General features: G+C 43.8%; 1 long non-coding RNA gene and 1 other non-coding gene across 2 annotated transcripts; both read right to left on the minus strand.

Moving 5' to 3' along the window:
• Positions 1-1,657: 1,657 nt before the first annotated feature.
• Positions 1,658-3,303, minus strand: LOC123465873. Its single transcript, XR_006641163.1, has 2 exons — positions 2,231-3,303; positions 1,658-1,994 (listed from the first exon to the last, which is right to left on the minus strand). It is a non-coding gene; the product is annotated as an uncharacterized LOC123465873 (long non-coding RNA).
• A 4,324-nt stretch (positions 3,304-7,627) lies between these two features.
• On the minus strand, positions 7,628-24,803 carry LOC102393885. Its single transcript, XR_006551588.2, has 3 exons — positions 24,388-24,803; positions 9,206-9,502; positions 7,628-7,760 (listed from the first exon to the last, which is right to left on the minus strand). It is a non-coding gene; the product is annotated as an uncharacterized LOC102393885 (transcript).
• Between the last annotated feature and the right edge of the window lie 1,481 nt (positions 24,804-26,284).

Here is a 26,284-nt window from a genome sequence, read left to right on the forward strand (position 1 = left end):
TGATTGGCAAATTTTAATAAAAGCTCTCCTTAAACCAGGAGACTATCTTCAATGCACAATGTAGTTTCATGATATAGCCAGAGATCATGCTAACAAGAAAGCTTGAGCTGGCACTCCCCAAAACCAAATTACTTTTAAAATGTTAACTGGCACCAAACAATTTGATACCATAGAAGCTCAAATACAATACCCTCCTTTATTGCATGAACAATTAAAAACAGTGGCCCTTGAAGCTTGGGATCGAACTACTCCTCAAGAAGAGCCTACAGGTAGCTACACTAAAATATTAAAAGGACCTAATGAAAATTATGCTGATTTTTTAGCTAGATTAGAAACTGCTATTTCCCGTACACTAATCGGAGAAGAAACCAAAAAACAACTAGAGAAATTATTTACTTATGAAAATGCAAATCAGGAATGTCAAAAAGCTATTGCTCCAATTTGTGAGACTGAAACTATTTTTGATTATTTGAAGGCTTGTCGAAATCTAGGATCAGAAACTAAAAGATGCAAATGCTAGCTGACACAATGGCTGCTGTCTTTAGAAAGGGAAATAAAGGATGCTTTACATGTGAAGATAAAAACCATTTAAAAAGGGACTGCCCTAAGAAGGCTAATAAAAAACCTACAAAAATGTACCCTCGCTGCCATGGAAGAATGCATTGGGCCAAAGACTGTAAATCTAAATTTGATATTGAGAGAAAACCTATTCCAGGAAACTCCAAGCAGGGGAACCCCCAGTTCCCCCTCAACAAAAACCAGGGGCAAATTCTATCTTTTAATAATACACTGTAATAGATGGGAAAACAGTGGAAACAGTGTCAGACTTTATTTTTTCGGGCTCCAAAATCACTGCAGATGGTGACTGCAGCCATGAAATTAAAAGACGCTTACTCCTTGGAAGGAAAGTTATGACCAGCCTAGATAGCATATTCAAAAGCAGAGCCATTACTTGGCCAACAAAGGTCCGTCTAGTCAAGGCTATGGTTTTTCCTGTGGTCATGTATGGATGTGAGAGTTGGACTGTGAAGAAGGCTGAGCACTGAAGAATTGATGCTTTTGAACTGTGGTGTTGGAGAAGACTCTTGAGAGTCTCTTGGACTGCAAGGAGATCCAACCAGTCCATTCTGAAGGAGATTAGCTGTGGGATTTCTTTGGAAGGAATGGTGCTAAAGCTGAAACTCCAGTACTTTGACCACCTCATGTGAAGAATTGACTCATTGGAAAAGACTCTGATGCTGGGAGGGATTGGGGGCAGGAGGAGACGGGGATTACAGAGGATGAGATGGCTGGATGGCATCACTGACTCGATGGACGTGAGTCTGAGTGAACTCCGGGAGTTGGTGATGGACAGGGAGGCCTGGCGTGCTGCGATTCATGGGGTCGCACAGAGTCGGACACGACTGAGCAACTGATCTGACCTGATCTGATCTGATATTTCTAAGCAGTTCAAACAATTTTTGCATTAATTCTCTATTAAACAGATTATAGACATTCCTTATAATCCACAAACACAAGACATAATTAAACACATTACACACTGAAACTACAAATAAAAAATTAAATAAGAGTGAATACACAGAAACACTTTTATCTTCCTTATCCAGAGCAGACTTTACTAGATTCCAATGCAATTTATTCTTTAAGCCTATAACTATTGTTAATATAGCTTTATTTCTGTTTCCAGTCTGTCAGATTCTTAAAACAAAATAACATCAGCTTCAGTGCCTATTTCACAATACAAAACAAAAACAACATTAAAAAAAACACCATTTGCCAAATAAGTTATTTGTTCCTAAGAGTATCAAAAGTGCAAAATATTCATCTTCTTTTCAGGTCTGTCTTGAAAGTATAATTATCTTCCTTGACACACTGAACAGAGAGATTCAATAGCTGCCAGGTGTGTTTTTTTTTCCAGGGACAAGGTCAGACATTTGGACTTGAACAGCGTTCCATTTGTCAAGTTGTTCTGCATCAGCTTTTCAGTAATTTCACTTAAGAAAAAATATTTGAGTGTTTGTTCCTAATCCTTTGCCCCAAATAACACAAACCACTTAAAACACAGTCAGATCCCATTTCTTTTTATATCAGGAAAAATGTATATACTGAATGAGGAAGAAGTCAACCCATTATTTCAAAACCACAGCCAAATTTTCATGGTTAGTCAGTGATGGCAGCAAGACTGTGGTGCCTCATGGGAGTTAGGGCAGGCTTGCTTACTGACACGTACCTTGGTTGGAGCTGATGAACTCTATGTTAGACAGACTCTGCCACCGACACCTGGGCCTAATGAAAAAAAAAAATTTTTAATGGGTGCTTATGTCTACAAAGTCTTGTTTTAGGTCAGTGACTGTCCCATCTGTTAAACATGAGACATAAACTGTATCAACCAGAAAAACCTACCTCTAACAACATCAGTGTTGTCAGTTCCAAGATACCCGAAGACCAAGAAGTTAACTTACAGCCAAAATTGGGCCTGTTTGATTTACATATGTGAAAAAGAGAAACAATAGCATTGGCTGAGCAAGATGGTGGCTCATACATTTGACACGGAAGTAAATTCATGGAAACAACATTCAGGAGGAAAGGCTTAGGTAGTCAAGAGTTAAGGTCAATTTAAAATAAGAGCTTCTCAGTGTCCTTTTGGGGGACATTATCTACTAGTCCCCAAACTGACCTCTAGATGATGTTTTTTTGGACTGAAATATTTCCTAGTAATGTTTTCATCATTATCTCTTTCCTTTCTTTCTGTAACTATTGTTAGTATAGCTTTATTTGTTTTAAATTTTTTAAATTTGCAAGGAGATAATTTGACAAAAGCAGAAAAACATTTCGAGACATTGAAGGATACTTCCCTTCCTTTGCCCATTTGGCATCAAGACGGGTTAACTAATCAATGGAAATCTAGGAAATTAATCTTACAGGGAAAGGGGTATGCTTCTATTTCTCCAGATGGATCCAACGAACTCACATGGCTTCCTCTTCGGAAGATTCGACCTAAGGGGGCCCCCAACATTCAAACTAGAGATGAAACAACAAAAACCCCAGGAGGAAGAAATTCCAGTACAAGCCATGGCAGCTTTAAAAATTTCCAAAAACACTGCACTCGATGTCATCGACCTCATGATCTCCCTACTTGGTGACAGATAAAAACCCTTACTAATCAAGCTGAAACTCTGATTTCTCAACAGGGAATGCCTCAGAATCCTGAAAATATTTTTTTCACTATGCTTGCTTTGCTTGCTTTCGCTTCCCCCGCTCAGGCTGACTTGATTGAACACACTTATTGGGCTTATGTACCTAACCCCACCCCACCATACCCCCCGCTTTATTGCAGGTTATAGAATGGACAGATATAGGACTAATCATATCCACTAATGACTCAACACATATGCCCCCTCCTTGGAGCTTGGAGGGACCCTCTCATCCTGAGGAAGAAGGAAGACTAATTAACATTTCTCTAGGCTATGAAATCCTTCCTTTATACATGGGCTCAATAAAATTATGTATTAATGTTAATTGACAAACATGGACTTTCATCCTGCCTCCAAAAAAGGAACTTCCACACATTGCTTGGACTGTTCACTGCCCTGTCCTTTTATAGAAACCATGTCAATACTCCCAAAACTCTAGGAAAATGACAAAAGTTAAAATGTAAGGAGTTTACTTATAAAGACTTTAAATATACTCCGGTTTATTGAGATAAATGTCAAGATAAATCAGGGAAATTAATATTTATGGCCAATTACACCATTGTTGATTGGGGACCCCATGGTATGTGGGTATCTAACTGCTCAAATGATATTAACAGCACTATGTGTGACTGTGCTAATCAAGTAGCATAGAAGGTTACTAACACTACAGTGGAGCATTACCATGACAAAGGACTTCTTGGAAGGCTTGACGGTGGAATGCCGCCCCACCCCCACTTCTTGAATCGCCATCGATAAACGGATTGGGCCTAAACAATGGGACATCTGGAAACTTGCTGCAAGCACTGAAGAACTTGGGACTTGGACTGGACATTTCATAGGGACCAATCGTAGTCATAGAAACTATTTCTTTTGTTATAATCAATTATATTTCATGCAAGCTTGTGTTCCCCTTCCTTTTGTTCTAGCATAGGAAGTTTACAATTCAGTAAGACTTTATGTTCTATAACTTGTGTAAATTGCAAATTATATACTTGTTTCAACTCTTCTGTTTCCTTAAGAAATGAATCCCTTTTGATTCTTCAATCTTAACGTAGTCTGTGGTTACCAATAAATCTCCAGCGGCCCTGGGAAGAAGGTCTCATGGCTGGACTTGCTTCTCGGTTACTTACTAAATTGCTCCAGTGATCTAAATGATTCATTGGATGGCTGGTTTTTGGCATTTGGGGATTAATAGCTATTTGCACCACTGCTGCCATCACTGGCATTGCATTACAAACCTCAATTCAAACACATAATTTTATCCAAAATTGGACTAAAGATGCTCATACTATGTGGGCCACTCAAGATCAGATAGAAGAAGATATTCAGAATGAAATACAGGAACTAAAAACAACCATCAGATGGGTTGGTGATCAATTAATAGATGTACAAAAACAGGTGATGCTAAAATATGATTGGAATTCTACCCAGTTTTGTGTTACTCCTGTTCAATTCAATAATAGTGCCTACAGCTGGGAACAAACTAAGTTTCATTTATAAAACATATATGATAATGCCTCTCTGAATGTACAATTATTACACACACAAAAAAAATCTTTGAAACCTTTTCTAAAAATCTGCCCTCTTCCACTATTTTGAAAACTTTAGCTGAACAACTAAGCTGATCAATTATCTGGGCTAGACCCAAGCGCATGGTTTCAAAACATTACTCACAGCATCGGGTCTGGAACTGTAATTTTTGTGATTGTCTTGACAATTATATTTGTCATTTACCATTGCCTTCATGCAAAAATTGTTAAAACTAAACACTTTTTACAATTATTATAAATAAATAAGGGGAATTGTCAGGGAATGTTTAACAGGAGGATTCCTACGTGCTGTTTCTCATAAATTCTCTGTTCCTTATCAGTTCTTATTCTGAGAATGAGTAGAGCTGCATGCAGCTCTCAGGACTGAGATCATGAGAAAAGGTATCTGCTTGGATTCCTTTCAGTAACTTCCTTCAGTGACTCTTTTCAGTGTCAGCGACCTCGTATGTATTAAACTATCCATATTCTAGCTACTGATAAAATTTCATCCTGTGTAACAGCTGAGTAATCATCTTACTAAAGATATGTAAACCTGCATTTCTTCTAATAAAATACCTTTGGTCCATCAGAGCTTGGGTCCCTGTGTCTTTCCTTCCTTCCTTCTTTCTCTCTCTCTCTCTCTCTCTCTCTCTCTTTCACTTTCTTATTGTTGACTTCATACCACCAGGTTCCGGTCCATTTAGGAACCCAACAAGTGACCAGGACAAAACTTGACCCAATATTGGCTCTGAAACTCCAGCTCAATCTCTTGCTGAGCTGGCATCACATGGGTCAAAGTAAAAGACCAGGGGCAGCTGGGGCTGAAACTGAATTGGAGAAGCAGGTGTCTAAAGGATGTCAGCATCAGAGTGTAGGTGTCCCAAGAGTATCCTGTTTTCTCAATTTTCTTCATGCTCTGGTCTGTGTTCTGGATCTCAGAGTAGACAGTGCTGAGAGGCAACTCTACTTTCAGACATTGCTCACTGATACCCTGGGAATAAAAGACAATGGATTCTAAAACCAGATGAAGTATAAAGCAGATCCAAATTTGGAAAACTCAGCAGTGGCCATATGAAAGGTCAGTTTTCATTCCAATCCCAAAGAAAGGCAATAGCAAAGAATGTTCAAATTACAATACAAATTGCTCTCATTTCACATGCTAGCAAGGTAATATTCAAAATCCTTCAAGTTAGGAGTCAACAGTACATGACCAAGAACTTCCAGATGTATAAACTAGATTTAGAAAACACAGAGGAACCAGAGATCAAATCACCTACATGCCTTGTACTATAGAAAAAGCAAGGGAATTCCAGAAAAACATCTACTTTGCTTCACTGACTACACTAAAGACTTTGTCTGGATCACAACAAACTGTGGTAAATTCTTAAAGAGATGGGAATACCAGATCACCCTACCTGTCTCCTGAGAAACCTATGTGCACATTAAGAAGCAACAGTTACAACCAGACATGGAAAAACAGACTGGTTCCAAATTGGGAAAGGAGTACATCAAGGTTGTATATTGTCACCTTCTTATTTAAATTGTATGCAGAGCACATTATGGGAAAAGCTGGGCTGGATGAATCACAAGCTGGAATCAACATTGCTGGGAGAAATATCAGCAACCTCAAATATGTAGATGATACCACTCTAATGGCAGAAAGTCAAGAGGAACTAAAGAGTCTCCTAATGAGAGTGAAAAAGCTGGATTAAAATTCAACATAGAAAAAACTATGATCATGCCATCCAGTCCCATCACTTCATGGCAAACAAACTGGGAAAAAGTGGAAACAGTGACAGATTTTATTTTCTTAGGCTCTAAAATCAGTGCAGATGATGACTGCAGCCATGAAATTAAAAGATGCCTGCTTCTTGGAAGAAAAGCTATGACCAAACTAGACAGCATATTAAAAGCAGAGACATCACTTTAACAGAAAGAACTGTATAGTCAAGATATGATTTTTCCAGTAGTTATGTATGGATGTGAGAGTTGGACCATAAAGAAGGCTGAGGAAGAACCAAAGAATGAATGCTTTCAAACGATGGTGCTAGAGAAGACTCTTGAGAGTCCCTTGGACTGCAAGATCAAACCAGTCAATCCAAAAAGAAATCACTCTTGAGTATTCATTGAAAGGACTGATGCTGAAGTTGAAGCTCCAATAATATGGCCACCTAATGCAAACAGCTGACTCATTGGAAAGACCTTGATGCTAGGAAAGATTGAGGGCAAGATAAGGGGGCAAAAGAGGTTGTATGACATTGCTAATTCAATGGACATGAGTCTGAACAATCTCCATGAGATAGTGAAGGATAGGGAAGCCTGGCATGCTACAGAACATGGGGTCACAAAGAGTAGGACACAACTTAGTGACTAAACAATAAACAACAAAGGAACCCACATGGAACCAATGCTGCTGATACGCACTGTTTATGGATGCCCCCCAAGTTCCCAGTACTACACAAGCCTCAGATGTAAAATTTCCTAGTTTATACTGTTGATTGTTCAGAAAGAGGCAGTGGGACAAGAAGTAGCAGTTATTAGGTCTGATAAGCACAAGTGCAGCTGCAGAGGAACCTGGTACAGCCCTCGATGATCATAGCTCCCGCCTCTCACCTGGTACACGCCTTCTTGATACTCTTCTTAACCCTGCTCTATCCCTTTGCCATCATCATGTTTCCTCTGGTCCTCCTGCAATGCTTCTCCTGAGTCACACACATACACAGAGTGGAGATTGAATCTCAGTCTCAAAAACCTGTAAGCAGTTCCATGGTTATGACCCTAAAGCCATTAGCACACCCACCAGCCCTTTTTCAGGGGGAAATCTCTGAGCAGCAAAGTGAGGAAGAAAGGGTTTCAGTGGAAGAGAGGAGTTATCTGAGGAGGAAAAAGAAGTGCAACTTGCCTCTTCTGGTATCCATGTTCCTTTCCCTCTTATACATTTTCCAAAAGCACAGTCAAGTTCCCAGGAAGAATAGCACAACCACGATGGTCCACAGGATGCCTCCAAGGGAGTCAGCAATCGTCTGTCTGTGTGAACCTGCTTCCCTCACACAGAGAGAATGGAGAATAGTTAAGGGAAGACAGAATTTTAAATAACCATTGCCATAGGGAGATAGTCTAAAGTCCTGGTTCAGAAGTTGAAGAGGTAAGAGTGCAGTAGGTTCATTCATAACTGAACTGAGAAAATACCACCTGTACACATGCCTTCAGGGTGGGCCTTCCACAGGAGCTGATGCATAAACTGAGTCTTGAGGGAGGAGTAGGAGTTCCCCAGATATTCAAGGTGGGCACAGAATTTCTGAAAGGAGGAGCACCACGTTCAGGGAATGTTATTGTCAGATCATCAGCCCTGGGGGTTGCCATCACCCCACACTGCAAGCTGGAGAGGGACAGAGCAGGAAGCAACCAGGTGAAGAGGATAAGAGGGAGAAAGAATCTCCTTCGCAAGGGTCTTGCTGAATATTTATTTTATCTGAGAGTCCATGATGAGGCTGAGGGGAGGGTGATAGGGGTTTGAGTGATGCTGACATATCAGATTCCTCCAGCAGGTCAGTTCTCCCTTGTGGAGGATGGGTTAGAAGAGCAAATACACACATTTATTCATGATTCAATGAAACAATAAATGTGAGCAAACATTGCCAGAATCTTTGCTTGGGACATGAATTCAAAGAAAACAAGACATGGCCTCTGCCCTCAAGGTGTTCTAATCTGCACAGGAGACAAGTCCACAAACAGCATTGTTAACTCAGTGTGGGGTGGCCTTGGACCCCTCCTTAAAAAAGATAATGTCTATGCTGGAAGGTTATAACACCTGCAAGGTCCTGTACCAAATGAGATGGAGGTTCCTTTTCTTCAAACTTTATTAAGAGCAGAACCATAACCAAGCACAGGACCCTGTGTAACCGTATTGATCACTCCCCCATGAAGCTGGCCTTAACTGAGAGACATCCTTCAACAGGAGTAAATAAGAAAGTGAAGGGTTCCTGACTTTGGAGAACTAATGGCAGAGGAAACGGCATTTCCAGAGGGTCGGAAGCTTGTAATAACAAGACTCATTCAGGGGCTCTAGTTAAGCAATCCCGTGTGAAATACATGAGGAGAGTGACATGGGCAGAGAAGCATTTGAGCCCTGAATCCTACAGGGAGACACTGGAGGTCAAATCCCTCAGATGACACATTTGATACAATCAAATTCACTTTTTCTAAAGACCACACTAAACACACAATGAATGATGAATGATGTGGGGAGAGGTACTGGAAGGCTACTGTCTGGACCAACAATGGCAAGAGGTGGAGAGGAGAGCATGGATGTGAGAAAAATTTAAAATTAGAAGCAAATTGGTTGTGCTTCACAGGCTCCTATATGGGGTGGCCCAGGTGGAAGGTGGTGCTAATAATAGAGTGGGAAGAAAAGCCCAGAGTTCTCACCCCAGTACACTTGAACTACAGGAGTGTCCCTCCCCTCTGGCAGCTTGCACTCACCATGGGAACAGACTTGCGCAAAGTCTACAGAGGCAGTTTTCTTGTCCACATAGTTGCTGACCACACAGGTGAGGATGGCATTGGGCTGACTCAGAGACAAGTTCATAGTCAGTTGCCAGGTGTTGGGGGCTAGTTCTGGTGTCTCACTCCATGCCAGCTCCCTGGGAAGGCCCTTGTTCTCCCAGGTTACCTTCAGGTCTTCTCTGTTTCCTGGGGACTTGCACTCCAGGGTGACATTGCACCAGCCTGGAATGATGGATGATGACTTGACCAGGATCTCAGGAAGGATCATGGGCTCTGGGGCAGGTGAGACAAAAGAACAGAGCATCACACAAGTGGAGAACACGACACTTCACATTCTCTCATCCATTGTCTCACTGAAGCTCAGGCAACCTCCCTCTCAGGATGGTGAATGCATTTTCCAGAAGAAACACCATTTTCCCAAATCCCAAATATACAGCAATGACAATAGGAAAGTAAACAATTGAGGTAAGCCCTATGTGATATCAGTAGATTACCAAGCCTTAAAATTCTTCCATTAAAAAGAAAAGCTATATGCTGGACCTCACCTTCCAGGATTCATTGAATATAAGAATTTGGCCTGTGGCGGATTCATTTCGATATATGGCAGAACCAATACAATACTGTAAAGTTTAAAAATAAAATAAAATTTAAAAAAAAGAAAGAAAGAAAGAAAGAAATTGGGATATTTCCTTCTTTCCAGGGGAAGAAGTCGGGGAAGGAAGGACTTGACCTGGTCCAGGACCATTGCCCTGCTTCTCCTGTTCAGATGATACCTAGGACTGCACAGCCATTATAGAGCATTGACATATGGCCTGTGCTGGGATGCCAAAAGTAGAGACATTTCTGAGAGATGCAGTGGTAGTGACCAGCAACTACAAACCAAGTGCGGTTAGAACATGCCACTAAACTTGAGGTCCACACAGGCAGAGAAGTCACTAACAAGTTTGTCATAGATATCACATGGGAAACAAAAGCTGTCAAAGTCACTCTCATAGCAGATATTTCCCTATGCAACAGAAACTTTAGGGAAAAAAAGAGTTGACTAAACGAGGCTCTTAAGATGTATCACAGTGTAAAATTTCCCCTATATCTATTGAGGATTTGAGAGCTACATTTGAGGGGTCTTTGTGAGCAATTATATCTCTGACCTTTTCATACCGGAGTTTGAGCAAGCTCCGGGAGTTGGGGATGCATAGGGAAGCCTGGCATGCTGCAGTCCAGGGAGTGGGAAAGAGTCAGACACAACTGCGTGACTGAATTGAATTGAAACCTCTGGCTGGTAAGAAGAGAGAGGACAGGGAGGACTGCCTACATGTGGATTTCCAAATTGTGGTAGATGCATAGGGCCTCAATTCCAGAACCTCTGAATGTGTTAGGTTATTTAGCAAAGGGAAATGAAAGTAACAGATGAATTAAGGATATTAATTAGCTGACCTTCAAATAGGGAGATTATTCTGGAATATCTGGTTGGAACCAAGGTAATTACAAGGGTCCTTACAAGAAGGAAGAAGAGGAGGAGGTCAGAGAGATCAATGTGAGAAGGAATTGTCCCTCCATTGCTGGCTCTGAAGATGGACAAGTGTGACCATGAGCCAAAGAATGCAGGCAGCCACTAAAAGGTACAAGGTGAAAGAAAATGTTTGTTCCTCTGGAACCTCCAGGAAGGCACACAGCCCCGACAGCACTGAGAAATGGAGAATTTCCTGCCATATCAATAAACAAGGATGTCACAGCCATCAGTGGTTCCAGCCCCCAAATGTGAATTTCTGAGCTCAGAAGGGGCCCAGGAAGAACAGTGCCTGTTATCTTGCAGCCATCAGTCATTCCCCATGGTGATCCCTGAGGAGCTGGGGTGGTGGGGACAGGGGGGGTGTGAAAAAGCCCCAGAGAGCTGAGATGAATATGAAAGGAATGACTTCAGTAAGCCCAGACTTTTGTACCTTTTTCACACATAGAAAAGTGCTAAATTCCTTGAGATATCTGTTTTTCCTTAATTAGTAATTGTCTTTTGATGTTCAGACTACCTGCCCCTTGTTGCAAACTTACATATGACCTGACTCCTCCCTCTGCCTACTCAGAGCAGTTCTCTCAGGGTTACTTGAGATGCTGTCTCTCAGGCTTGAAATCCTAAAAATGTCCACCAAATAAAACATAATTCTCAATTTCTAGGTTGCAAATATTTTTTTAATTGACTTGATTTAACCCAGTGAGACCCCTGCTGACTTCTGATATCCAGAAAGATAAAATAATAGTTTTGTGTTTTAAGCCACTAGTCACTCAGACTAGTCACTCAGTCGTGTCCAACATTTTGCAACCCCATGGACTGTAGCCCACCAGGCTCCTCTGTCCATGGGATTCTCTAGGCAAAAATACTGGAGTGGGTTGCCATTTCCTCCTCCAGGGGATCTTCCCAACTGTACATAAAGGAGACTTCATTAATGTGCATTAGAGGATACCCCAGGTTAACTGTCATAGAAAACTGTCTCTTGAGCCTTTAAATTCTATACCAATTCTACACCTCTGGTTGGCTGATTGTTTCTTTATTTAGGTTTTAAGGTGAATGACCTGGGGCTATTTGTTTCCATCAACCTGACTGCGAATCTAAAGGTGCAGTTGAAATGTCTATTTTTCTTGCCATCCTCAGAAGAGATTACTGCAGATCTACTCTATAATTCTTATTCTTTTCAGTTTACAATACAAATAACTTATTACTTTTTGCAACCTATACCTTATAATAAAACGTTGCTGAAAAATTAAATAGAAGAATGTTCAGTTGCCATATAAGCTATGAAAATGATTTGCTGGTGGTGATTTTTAAGCTTGATTCTAAATAGATTTATGAAGAATGGCACTTGGAAGATGTGGTTCAAATTTTGCTATTTAAGGTATCTTGAAATTATAGGCTCACTGTCCCTAAAATTTCAAAAAGCATAGAGCTTAGGCTCTTAACCATATAGCAGTGATAAAAGCTTTCATAGTCATTTCTAAAAAGCAACACTTTATAGTTTTCTGTCTCCAATGGTTCTCTAATACACTTGTAGAAGGAAGGCAACAGAAAACCAAGAATAAAAATAGCTGAGCTCTCCACAACTGGGCTTCCTGATTACTTTCCCTGTTCAAACTTTATACTAATTTGTGATAGAAGCAATAAAAAATTAATATACAAATCAAATAAACTGAGTCCTATAAAGAATAATAATTATTATGACAAATACTAATGAAGAACTATGGATGGAGGTTCATAACATTGTAGAGGAGGAGGTGCTCATAATCAATCCCAAGGAGAAATGCAAAAAGGCAAAGTGGTTATCTGAGGAGGCCTTACAAATAGCTGCAAAAAGAAGAGAAGTGAAAGGCAAAGGAGAAAAGGAAAGATATAGCCATCTAAATGAAGAGTTCCAAAGAATAGCAAGGAGAGATAAGAAAGCTTTCCTCAGTGATCAATGCAAAGAAATAGAGGGAAACAATAGAATGGGGAAGACTAGAGATCTCTTCAAGAAAATTAGAGATAACAAGGGAACTTGTCATGTAAAGATGGGCACAGTAAAGGACAGAAACTGGACCTAACAGAAGGAGAAGATATTAAGTGAGGTGGCAAGAATACACAGAAATTATACAAAAAAGATCTTCAGTTCAGTTCAGTTCAGTCGCTCAGTTATGTCCGACTCTTTGCGACTCCTGAATCGCAGCACGCCAGGCCTCCCTGTTCATCACCAACTCCTGGAGTTCACTCAGACTCAAGTCCATCGAGTCAGTGATGCCATCCAGCCATCTCATCCTCTGTCGTCCCCTTCTCCTCCTGCCCCCAATCCCTCCCAGCATCAGAGTCTTTTCCAGTGAGTCAACTCTTCACATGGGGTGGCCAAAGTACTGGAGTTTCAGCTTTAGCATCATTCCTTCCAAAGAAATCCCAGGGCTGATCTCCTTCAGAACGGACTGGTTGGATCTCCTTGCAGTCCACGGGACTCTCAAGAGTCTTGTCCAACACCACAGTTCAAAAGCATCAATTCTTCGGCGCTCAGCCTTCTTCACAGTCCAACTCTCACATCCATACATGACCACAGGAAAAACCATAGCCTTGAATAGACGGACCTTTGTTGGCAAAGTAATGTCTCTGCTTCTGAATATGCATGACCCAGATAACCATGGCCGGAGAAGGCAATGGCACCCCACTCCAGTACTCTTGCCTGGAAAATCCCATGGACAGAGCAGCCTGGTGGGCTGCAGTCCATGCGGTCACTAAGAGTCGAACATGACTGAGCGCCTTCACTTTCACTTTTCACTTTTATGCATTGGAGAAGGAAATGGCAACCCACTCCAGTGTTCTTGCTTGGAGAATCCCAGGGATGGGGGAGCCTGGTGGGCTGCCGTCTATGGGGTCGCACAGAGTCGGACACGACTGAAGCAACTTAGCAGCAGCAGCAGCAGATAACCATGGTAGTGTGATCACTCACCTAGAGCCAGACATCCTGGAGTATGAAGTCAAGTGGGCCTTAGGAAGCATCACTATAAACAAAGCTAGTGGAGGTGATGGAATTCCAGCTGAGCTATTTCCAATCCTAAAAGATGATAGTGTTAAAGTGCTGCACTCAATACGCCAGCAAATTTGGAAAACTCATCAGTGGCCATGTTGCAAAAATACGACTGTTGAGAAACCAAGCACCACACTTGGAGGGTTGGAGAACTCGGGTTTATTAAGCCAGTGGTCCCAGATGACCTAGCACTCTGAAGTTCTGGGAGCCTGAACTCAGGGTGAACTTTACTCTTATAGGTTCAGTACACACAATTACACTTGGCACTGGTTGATTGGTTACCTGGTTGCTATGTGATATGGGCAGTTACACAGCACAGGAGTTGCTATGGGTTATGTGCAGGGAATTGCCAAACAGAAACTCACAGAAGCAGGAACAGAACATTCCATACTTATCGGAACATCTTGTGGTAATAGTCGATTGCTAGGTCATCTTGTTCCTATCTTGGTGCAGCAAGCATATTTTACAGAAGCAGAACTTGCATGAAGTTATTTCTGAGTGTAAGTTTTAAATTTTCCTCTTCAGTCTCCCCTCTGGAAGCCCCTTAAATCATATAAGGCATCAACTTCTTTATTTTCTTGGCCCAGGGGCTGATAACCTCTAAAGGGCTAGGAGGTGTGTGGTGCCCTCCATCTGCGGCAGCTTCTGCTAGGCTGGAACCTGTCCTCATGATTGATTAATGGCAAAAGGCACGAAAAGAGGAGGCAGGTCCCAAGGAAGAGTAGGACTATTCATACTAGAGTTTTGAATCCTCCTAGATAAGAAAACCATCCCTCAAGTAGCTCTCCAGGATTCCATCCCTTCCAAGTCTGGACTGGAACATGAGCTATTTTAGTCATTTTCCTGGTTATTTCTTCTATGACCTTGCGTTTATCATCTATGTGTAGACAACAGTTGCTAAGATTGAACTTCCCACAGATGCCCCCTCCCCCAACTGTAGCCAGTAAGTAATCTAGAGCCAGGTGCTTCTAATAGATAACATATGCACCTTGGTTTGTTGTTCTGCCAATAAGTTGTGCAATTTGACCATTTAGTTACTAAAGATCTCAACCACTGCCTGGAGCCAAATAATTCTGTTAAACATGTAAATTGGGGTTTGGTAGCCCCAGGACCCATCTTCTGCCCAGTTGGCTGGCCCATAGTATTGGATTATGAATTCAGGAGGCCATTCATCAACTTTCTAATTTCCAATCTGTAGAGATCTGCACTTTTTGATGAGGCCTCTGTCTTTATAAACTGGGACTCCCAATGATTCACCTTTGGCTAGGGGAAGTAGGAAAAAGGAGAGATGGATAGTCCCCAATAAGCATGCCTCCTGTTCAGCTGGCTGGCAAAAATGAATATGCATTAGCCCCACAAATCCAGTATAATAATCCTCCTGGAGCAGGCCAATGGCCTTCAGTGGACAAGTCCTCCCATCTGGTCTTTAAATTGGGGAAGCTTGCTAGAGGGTGAGGATTAGGCTCTGTATAGTTTGTGTTTCCCCACCAATCAGAGATGTGAGTAGTTGCATTATAATATCTTTGGCCAAGACAATAAGGCTTCCTACTGGAACATTGAATATTGGGCCCCAGAGCACCAGACAGTTCTTGCCAATTGTGGAAGTCTTCAAATGCCAAATTCTGACCCTGGTTTTCTTGAATTCCCCTGAGCTGTTGAAGGGTCTCTGGGGATCTGATTCTTTAGCTTCCCAGGGCCATTTGTCTCCCATCTTAGTTACCCCACACACATAGCAAGAAATAACCATTAATGTCTGGGCTATGGTCTCTGCTAGAGCTAAGAACAGGTTTTTAGTTCTGACTGAAACAGGAGGGGGACCACTTTCTATCTCTTTATAAAAAGAATGGAAGAGCTTGTGTCTAGATGCCAGGAATGAAACAGAAATACTCTGGAAATCCAACACAGTTCCTGGGTCAGCACCTCTCCCATTGATATAATTACCAATTTTGAAACCATGTTTTTTCATTTTGAGTCCCCAGGGTTGAAAATAGCGAAACTGACAGGATTATACAGCCCTAGTTCACAACTGGGGCCAACAGTTCCCTTTTGAAGGAGAGTTATCTTCTTTTATCTTTCCAGGATGTCCATGTGACACAACTCCATTGAGGGCAGTAAGCCCAGTAATCACCATAGCAAGAGGAGTGGGTGGGTGCTAATTCACACATATATTTGTCATTAAACACGTACTCTTGTCCCATGATAAGCCCCACATTTTATAGTATTCATGGAACAACAGACTGATTCCAAATAGGAAAAGGAGTACATCAAGGCTGGATATTGTCACCCTACTTATTTAACTTATATGCAAAGTACATCATGAGAAACGCTGGGCTGGAAGAAGCACAAGCTAGAATCAAGATTGCCGGGAGAAATCTCAATAACCTCAGATATGCAGATGACACCACCCTTATGGCAGAAAGTGAAGAGGAACTAAAAAGCCTCTTGATGAAAGTGAAAGTGGAGAGTGAAAAAGTTGGCTTAAAGCTATAGAACAGTCTTTTGGACTCTGTGGGAGAGGGAGAGGGTGGGATAATTTGGGAGAATGGCATTGAAACATGTATAATATCATAAATGAAACGAGTCGCCAGTCCAGGTTCAATGCACAAAACTGGATGCTTGGGGCTGCTGCACTGAGACGACCCAGAGGAATGATACGGGGAGGGAGGTGGGAGGGGGGTTCAGGATGGAGAACATGTGTATACCTGTGGTGGATTCATGCTGATATATGGCAAAACCAATACAATATTGTAAAGTTAAAAAATAAAAAAAAATTTTTTTAAATTGCAGCAAGGAAAAAAAAAAGCTCAACATTCAGAAAACTAAGATCATGGCATCTGGTCCCATCACTTCATGGAAATAGATGGGGAAACAGTGGAAACAGTGTCAGACTTTATTTTTCTGGGCTCCAAAATCACTGCAGGTGGTGACTGCAGCCATGAAATTAAAAGACACTTACTCCTTGGGAGGAAAGTTATGACCAACCTAGACAGCATATTAAAAAGCAGAGACATTACTTTGCCAACAAAGGTCCGTCTAGTCAAAGCTATGGTTTTTCCAGTGGTCATGTAAGGATGTGAGAGTTGGACTATAAAGAAAGCTGAGCACCAAAGAATTGGTGCTTTTCAACTGTGGTGTTGGAGAAGACTCTTGAGAGTCCCTTGGACTATAAGGAGATCCAACCAGTCCGTTCTGAAGGAGATCAGCCCTGGGATTTCTTTGGAAGGAATGTTGCTAAAGCTGAAACTCCAGTACTTTGGCCACCTCATGCGAAGAGTTGACTCATTGGAAAAGACTCTGATGCTGGGAGGGATTGGGGGCAGGAGGAGAAGGGGACGACAAAGGATGAGATGGCTGGATGGCATCACTGACTCGGTGGATGTGAGTCTGAGTGAACTCCGGGAGTTGGTGATGGACAGGGAGGCCTGGCATGCTGCGATTCATGGGGTCCCAAAGAGTCAGACACGACTGAGTGACTGAACTGAACTGAGGGGTTTCTGTTAATAGCAGCACACACATCAAAGTGAACTGACACCAGAAATTCTAAATTTGTAATTCGTGTCTGGTTAGTCAGAAGCCCTCCTTCTTGGTGCCAAACCTCTAACCAATCTTCATTAGGAGGGGGAGCTGGTGGTCAAAACAAATGTATTGGCCTTCTTGTTGACAAATAGAATAGGTTGCCTTGTTATGAACACAGGTTTCATTGGGCCTTTCCTTGGCTGGGGAAGTGAGTATGGTGAAGCAAGGTCCAAGTTACCCCCTGACCTGATCTAGTCATGTGAATGCATGGAGTATATGTGGGGTCTATTTTACTTTCTAATACACTATAGCTCAGCATGATATAAACTGCTATTATACAAAACATTTGATTCCATTTAATAATCCCATTACTTTTGGGATTGATTGTAGCCAAAGCAATCCCTCATGTTTGACCCACAGAAAGCATCAAGGCCAGTGGTACAACCAGTCCTTACTTGGCACGGTGTCATCATAACCCTGACTTTCAGATGTCCCTTGTCAAATTCCTCAAATTTCCACCATGTGTGGACCAGCCAGCCATGGAGTGACTGGAGCAGGGTTGAAGATCTTGGGCAGGATTTGGGTGTCTATGAAGGAAGACCCAAAGTGGCTGGTTCAGATGAGTCTCAGAAGTCCAGTTCTCTCACACTTCTAGAGGTGCTGCTATCTTCACCCAGGTATGGTGAATCCACGGAGTGATACATGTAACTTAACAGCAGTAGGGGTCACCAGGACAACTGTTTGAGGGCCTGTCCAGACTGGCTGAAGTGGTTCCTATTTCCAATCTTTAACCAGTACCTCAGCTCCTGCCTTATAGGAATGAACCCAATTGCCCAAAGGAACGGGGATCCTTTCTAAGGTTTCTCAAGTGATATGGCGGAAGACTCTTCCCAGGGCCTGGAGGTGTCAGGACATCTTCAGATCAACTAGTTGTTGGGAGTCTCCCTTGAGCTTCCCTATGACTGGGGGTGGTCTCCCGTATATGACCTCTAAGGGAGAATAGCCTGAGGACCTCAGGGTGCACTGGGCTCAGAGCAAAGCTGAGGTAGCATGTCGACCCAAGGTAACTGGGTCTCCTGACAGAGCTTAACTAACGTAGTCTTGAGGGTCTGATTCATGTGCTCAACTTTCCCTGAGCTTTGTGGCCTGTAAGCAGGCCACAAAGTGGAGCTTCCATTTGACTCTCAGTGTCTTGGACAAAGTCTGGATTATCTCAGACACAAAGGCCGGCCCGTTGTCATACCCTATATAGAGAGGTAGCCCATATCTCGGAATTACCTCTCTTAGTAGGGCCTTGGCCACCTCACATGCCTGGGATAGACCTCAGCTCATCCCAAGTAGGTGCAGACTACCGCAACTAAATATTTAGAACACTTGCAGGGCTTGACTTCCATGAATTCAATTTCTAAATCTTCAAAGAGCAGTGTCCCAACTGTGTGAACCCCTGGGCTGGGTCTTGGTCCTTGGCTGGTATTGTTTTGCATACAAGTCACATACCTAGCACTGATCTGGGGACACAGGGTTGGGAGCTTAGGAACGAAATAGTAGCAGCTCAGTAAACTTTCCGGCACAGTTTTCTTTAAGTGAGTTGTCTCACGGTGCTGTTCACCAGCTGGACTGCTATATTGCTGGGGACAAAGACCCTTTGGTCTGGAAGCCTCCACCAGCCCTCTTTTTCTTTTGTTCCACCCTCATCTAAAGCCCATTGATCATCTTCCTTGGTATATCTCAGGAATGGAGGAATTCTGGTGCCAAGAGTACCTTAGAAATTGGCTCAGGGCCTACTGTGGGACTTGGTTGGGTTGCTGCCTTCTTGGCTGTCTGGTCGGCCAACCGATTCCCTTGGCTAACTAGATCAGTTCCTCTTTGATGGCCTTTGCAATGAATGACTGCCACTTGGGAAGGCTTTCAAACTGCCTCTAACAGCTGAAGGATTTCTTCTTTGTTTTTGATCTCCTTTCCCCCTGCTGTCAGTAGTCCCCTTTCTTTATAAAGGACTCCATGAACATGTAAAGCAGCAAAGTCGTACCTTGAGTCAGTGTAGATATTGACTCGCTTTCCTTCAGTGTGCCGTAGTGCCTGGATAAGTGCCCACAGCTCAGCCCGTTGTGCTGCCTACCCTTGTGACAAGGCCTCAAACTTTACTATTTGTCTTTTGTCATTATTGCATAACCTGCCTTGTGTTGTCTGCCCTGACGAAACTGCTTCCATCAGTGAACAGTCCCAGTTCTGGGTTTTGGAGGAGAATATCCATCAGGCTTGGTCTGCTCAAGTAGATTTCATCTATGACCTCTTTGCAGTTAAGATCAGGGTTTCATGCCTCCTTAGGTAAGAAGATAGTGGGATTCAGCATTTGCACAGTCTCAAAGTGGACCCGTGGGTTTTCACAGAGTAGTCCCTGATAATGAGTCATCGTGGTGTTGGTGAGCCACTTGTGCCCTTGGCTGTTTATCAGCACAGTAATAGCATGGGGAAATTTTATATTTATATTTTGTACTAGTGTAAGCATTCCCTTGTGGCTCAGACAGTAAAGCGTCTGCCTACAATGCAGGAGACCCAGGTTCGATCCCTGGGTCAGGAAGATCCCCTAGAGAAGGAAATGGCAACCCACTTCTGTGTTCCTGGCTGGAGAATCCCCTGGATGGAGGAGACTGGTGGGCTACAGCCCATGGGGTCGCAAAGAGGTGGACACAACTTCACTTTCACTTTCAGTTTCAGTGTAAGCTTATCTTCTTCTCTAACCAGGACCACAGTGGTAGCTAATGCCTGGAGACATGGAGGCCATCCCGTGGTCACAGGATCCAGTTGTTTGGAAGGTATGTGACCAGGCACTGCCATGGCCCAACTGTGTGAGGACCCCAAGTGCAGTGTGATTTTTCTATGCACGAAGAGGTTAAAGTCCCACATCACATCTAGCAGCTCTAATGCTGGAGCGGTGGTCAAAAGTCCCTTTATCTCCCTGAAGGCTTTTTCTTGTTTAGGCCCCCACTCTAGGGAGTCCTTACCAGACCTTGCTGTGGTTTCATACAATGGTTTGGCAATTTCAGAAAAACTGAGTATCCAGATCCAGCAAAATCCGGCAGCCCCAAGGAACTCACAAACATTTCTTGGTGACTGGCCGAGGTATTGAGCAGATGGTTTGTTTCCTCTCATGCCCAAGTGCCCAGTGGCCTCTAGAGATGACCTCCTGTCTGCAGATTGGAACCTTTTTCCATGACATCTTGTACCCTATGGTGGAAAGTAGAGCCAGCAGGGCTTTGGTGGCTTTCCAGCAGTCCTTTCTGGTTTGACTGGCTAAAAACAGGTCATCTATGTACTGGAGGAAGGTGCAGTTCAAATTTTCTCTGGGGAAGGCAGCAAGACCCACAGCCAGGACTTCACCAAACAGGGTAGGTGAGTTCTTGAAGCCTTGCAGCAGTCGGGTCCAAGTCAGCTGTGTCTGTGTGTGGGTCTTCCCACTCAAAGGCAAAGAAGGTCTGGCTGGCCCATGACAGTGGAGACAGAAGAAGAAGTCCTTGAGATCGAGACAGGTGAACCAGCTTGCATAGATGGGTAATAGGCTCAGGAGTGTGTAAGGGTTTGGGACCACTGGATGGATAGTGATCATTGTGTTGTTGATGGTGCGGAGATCCCAGTTATGGAGACAGTAGTTCCCTCCAGGTTTCTTAACTGGTAGGAGCAGAGTGTTTAAGGGAGACTGACAATCAAAATGTTGGTGCCATGCAGGCATTGGGTGTGGTCTCAAATTCCCAGGCATGCCTCCTGTGACACTGGATATTGCCTCTCTCTGAAAGGAGTGCCCCTTGGCTTCATGTCCACCATGATGAGTGTGTGGTTTTTGGCCAAACTGGGGGCCCTTTTTCTGCTCAGACAGCAGAAAACACTTTAGCAGACTGGTTGGATTTGTCTGTTCTCTCTCTGAAGAATAGAGGCACATTTCATCTTCCCTGGGCATGGTCACAGCCATCATAACAGTTGATTGGCTCCACAGGATGAGGCTCACATGGTTCCTGGGGGCAAAGGTAATCTGCACTCCAAACTTTGTCAGTAAGTCACTGCCCTGTAGGGGAATAGGGCACTCCAGTAAGTACAGGAATTCATGAGTCACTAGGGGCCTTGCTGGCATGAGTGGGCCTTGCAGAATGAGTGGGCAGTCCTGTCCCCTGTGGCCCTGATGATAATTGCTGTTTGACCTGTGAGGGGAGCACAGGTGTGATTATCACAGAGCATTCACCTCCAGAGTCCACCATAAAAGTCATTGATTGCCCCTCTACTTTCATCACCACCATAGACTGCCAGGAGACCAGGGTCAGGGAGTCTGGTCCTTCCTAGTCTGATTCTTCCCTGCCAGGTCGATAAAGTCTTGGACGACTGGGTTAGGCTGGTACCTTCCTTTACTGAGTTGATTGAACTTCTTTGACCATTCACACATCCTTCTGCAATGGGAACATTCATTCTTCCAGTGTCCAGTCTCTTTGCAATAAGTGCACTGGTCAAGATGTAAGAGTGGTCTCTTCTTGTCTTCCCCTTTCCAAGGGGGAACAGTCTGTTTCCTGGATCTGTTTTCCTGGATCTGGGTTCCCCAGTGCAGCAGCCAACAGTGACAGCTTCTACTTCATTTGCTTGTCAGCCATCCTTTGGGCTTCTCATAGTGGTTCACAAACACCTTGTTTGGAACCTCCAGCAGCTGAGTGGCATTCATTCCAGTGAAGCTGTCAAGTTTCTGGAGCTTATGTCAGATGTCAGCATTGACATCTGAGCCACAAACACCGCATTGACCATGTGTTGGTTTTCTTGCACTTCAGGGTCAAAAGGGGTACACACCCAGAATGCTTCACACAGTCTCTCATAGAACACCATGGGTGATTCATCTGGCTTCTGGTGCAGCTCTGTTGTCTTAGACATATTGGTCGGTTTTCTGGCGCCTGCCCTCAGGCCCTGTAGCAGTCCTTGCCAGGACTTGTCAACGGAGTCCTTCCCATCCATTGCACTGAAGTCTCAGTTGTGCCGAAGGTCCAGGGTAGCCCCCAGGGCCCAGGCTGCAGGATCTACTGTACCAGCTGGTCCCTGCCCTTGGATCCATCTCTGAGCCTCTGAAAGGATTCAGCAGCATTTCTCAGTGTTGAAGAGAGTCAGCAATTTCTCAGTGTTGAAGAGAGTCAGCAAAAGATGGCAACAGTTGTCCTGGGTAGGTTGGTGGGCATGAAAAATAGACTGAAAAAGATCAATCATTGCCTGCTGTTTCTCTGAGTAAGATGGAGTGTGGTGTTTCCAGTTGAGGAGGTTGGTAGTGGTAAAGGGTTGGTAATAAAGGACTGGGCATCCTAGCTGGACAGAGTCATCCTCATTGATCTGGGGAGGGCCTCAAATCTCTCGTAAAGATATCAGCAGGGCTGTGGGCTGTTGAGCCAGCTGGTTGTCTGAGCAAAGTTGCTGTGGGCTCGAAGAGTGCTCTGGATTTGGAGGTCATGGAGACACAGATGGTGGACAGCTGTCTGGTAAACGGTGAGGAGGCTGAAGGAGGACTAGTGGAGCAGTTGGAATGTAGGGCAGAGGCACAGGGGACTCTTCTTCAGGGTCCCCTTGGTGGATAACCTTTTTTTGGCACTTCTTTGCCTTTTCTTGGAGCCAGCTGGGCCACAAAGACCCTACAATGTCCCTGCCAGTTTGCACAGAACTGAACCCAAGGAGTTAGCTGATTGGTGGTTTGAAACCAGGACTGTATGTATGGAAACTGGTCTGGGTGACCAGGGGTCCCTGTCACTGCTCAGTATTCAGCTCTAACCGTAGGAATGTCTAGAGTACCTTCTGCAGGCCAACTCACCCTGAAGGTGGGCCATTCTGACTCACACAGGGTGCAGAGCTTTCCCAAGGTCATCTTAACCCCATAGTCTCCAGAGAAATTTTTCTTAAAATTTTTCATCATACAATTTAAAACAGTTGGCTTAGAGTAGCTTCCCCCATATTGATAAATGTAATCTACCTCTCTGACCAGGAAGGAGAGGGGTGCACATGGGAAGGGCCTTGTCTTAGGGCCTTAAAGCCTAGGTAGCACTGATATCACCACTCCTGGAAAGCCCAGTATTCCCACACAGCGCAGTTACAGGTCTCCTTGAAGATGGCCCTGATCGATAAATGCCTCAGGGAGACAGGACTGAAAGGAGGCAATCCCTTGTAATGGGATTCATGGAGGAATAATTTCAGGAGGGGCTCCGAAGGGTGTCTGGGGTGATTGACCCTCTTAAAGGAACTGAGCAAGTGGAGAGAGCAGTATGCATACTCCTTGCCTGGGTGAAGGGCCTGAAACCCTTGGGGAATCAGGGAATCATAAGGAAAAGGTAAAAGAGGAAGGCAGCCTCATAATGAGAATCCAAAAGTATGCTGGAGCACGTCAGAGTGTGCCCTTCCACACGGGCTGGCTCAAGGGACCAAGAGAAAGGGAGGTACAGAACTGCCTGGCAAAAGAGGCAAGTGTTTTGAGGAAAACTCAATTTTTCAATAATTGGCTCAAAGAGTCAGCTGATGGAAGGGGGAAATGAGCATTCAAAATTTTAAGAAAATAATTTTGATAGAGGGTCCTAGGGCAAAAAAGCCATTTGGACATACACAACTTCTAAATCAAATCAGTAACCAGTTGTCCCACTCCCTGTGTGTCCTTCCTTGTGTTGGTGGCACGAAGACAAACAAGTGTGGGTTCCCCCTCCAAGAGGAGACCATTCAGGTGCCCACCTGGCCATGTCTCCATGTGGAACTTAGATACCTCTTAGCTTTGGCAGGTCAGTATAAGCCCCTGACCAGAATCTGACTCACAGGGAGGGACTGGGTCCCTCAGAGACAGACACTGCCCTGAGCCATATGAGGTCACCACGGAACTGCAGGTTAGGACCCACTCAGAATCCAAAGCCATGAGGGCCGTGTAGCCACACAATCACCCTGGAATGAGGACAAACCAGGGAGTTCACTCACACACACATTCAGAGCAGAGGTCGTCACAATACCTCCCTTCTCCATAGTTCCCAGGTTTCCCTAACTGTTGCTCAAGGAGATGATCAATCTCCTCTTCTACCCATTGAGGTATAACATGACTGGGGACTGGCCCTGGGGCCTTACCTTATTGAGAAGTCTTGCCTGATGAACTGGTCCATCCCTCCAATGAGTCCAGTCAGGGCCCGGCCACATGGAGAGTCAGAATGCCAGTCCGAAAGAGAACCCAGAAAACCATAAAGGTTCTCCTCATTTGTCTTGGAGTTCCTCCGCTCCGAACTAGCCAAGCCACTGGTGCAGTGTCTCAAGGGGCCAGTGCGGCTGGAATCTCCCTGGGGCTTCCAGAAATGTTTCAGAAGTCAGACCATCGAGAAACCGAGCACCACAATTTGAGGGTTGGAGAACTTAGGTTTATTAAGCCAGTGGTCTCAGACAAGCTAAACTTCTGAGGTTCTGGGGGCCCACGTTCAGGGTGAGCTTTACTCTTATAGGGTCAGTACACATAATTACAGTTGGCACTGGTTGATTGGTTACCCTGTTGCTATGGATTATGGGCAATTACAGAGCACAGGAGTTGCTATGGCTTATATGCAGGAAATTTCTAAACAGAGACTCATAGAAGCAGGAACAGAACATTCCATACTTATCAGAATATCTTATGGCAGTAGTTGATTGCTACGTCATTGTGTACCATTTTGGCCCAGCAAAAATATCTAACAGAAGCAGAAAGAGCATGAAGTTATTTCTAACTGAGTGTGAATTTTAAATTTTCCTCTTCAGCCACAGGATTGGAAAAGATCAGTTTTCATCCCAATCCCAAAGAAAGGCAATGCAAAAAATGTTCAAACTACTGGAAAATTGCCCTCATCTCACACGCTAGCAAAGTAATACTAAAAATTCTCCAAAATAGGCTTCAACTTTATCTGAACTGAGAACTTCCAGGTGTTCAAGCTGGATTTAAAAAGGAAAAGGGACCACCAGAGATCAAATCACCAACATCTGTTGATTATAGAAAAAGAGAGTTCCAGAAAAACAAGTACATCTGCATCACTGACTATGTTAAAGCCTTTGACTGTATGGATCACAACAAACTGTGGTAAATTCTTAAAGAGATGGGAATACCAGACCACCTTACCTGCCTCCTGAGACATTTGTATGCAGGTCAAGAACCAACAGTTAGAACGGGACATGGAACAATAGACTGGTTCCAAATTGGGAAAGGAGGATGTCAAGGCTGTATATTGTCACTCTGCTTATTTAACTTCTATGCAGAGTACATCACGGAGAAGGCAATGGCACCCCACTCCAGTACTCTTGCCTGGAAAATCCCATGGACGGAGGAGCCTGGTGGGCTGTGGTCCATGGGGTGGCTACGAGTCAGGCATGACTGAGTGACTTCACTTTCACTTTTCACTTTCCTCCACTGGAGAAGGAAATGGCAATCCACTCCAGTGTTCTTGCCTGGAGAATCCCAGGGATGGAGGAGCCTGGTGGGCTTCCGTCTATGGGGTTGCACAGAGTCGGACACTACAGAAGTGACTTAGCAGCAGCAGCAGCAGCAGAGTACATCATGTGAAATGCCAGGCTGCATGAAGCACAAGCTGGAAACAAGATTGCCAGGAGAAATATCAATAACCTCAGATATGCAGATGACACCACACTTATGGGAGAAAGAAAAGAGGAACTAAAGAACCTCTTGATGAAAGTGAAAGAGGAGAGTGAAAAAGCTGGCTTAAAACTCAACAACAAAAAACTAAGATCATGGCATCCAGTACCATCACCTCATGGCAAATAGATGGAGAAACAATGGAAACAGTAACAGACTTAATTTTCTAAGGCTCAAAAATCACTGCAGATGGTGATCACAGCCATGAAATTAAAAGACACTTGCTCCTTGGAAGCAAAGCTATGACCAATCTAGACAGCATATTAAAAAGCAGAGACATTATTTTGCCCACAAAGGTCCATCTAGTCAAAGCTATGGTTTTTCCAGTAGTCATGTATGGATGTGAGAGTTTGACCA

Source organism: Bubalus bubalis, chromosome 6 (genome assembly GCF_019923935.1).
Source record: "Bubalus bubalis isolate 160015118507 breed Murrah chromosome 6, NDDB_SH_1, whole genome shotgun sequence".
Lineage (NCBI taxonomy): Eukaryota > Metazoa > Chordata > Mammalia > Artiodactyla > Bovidae > Bubalus > Bubalus bubalis.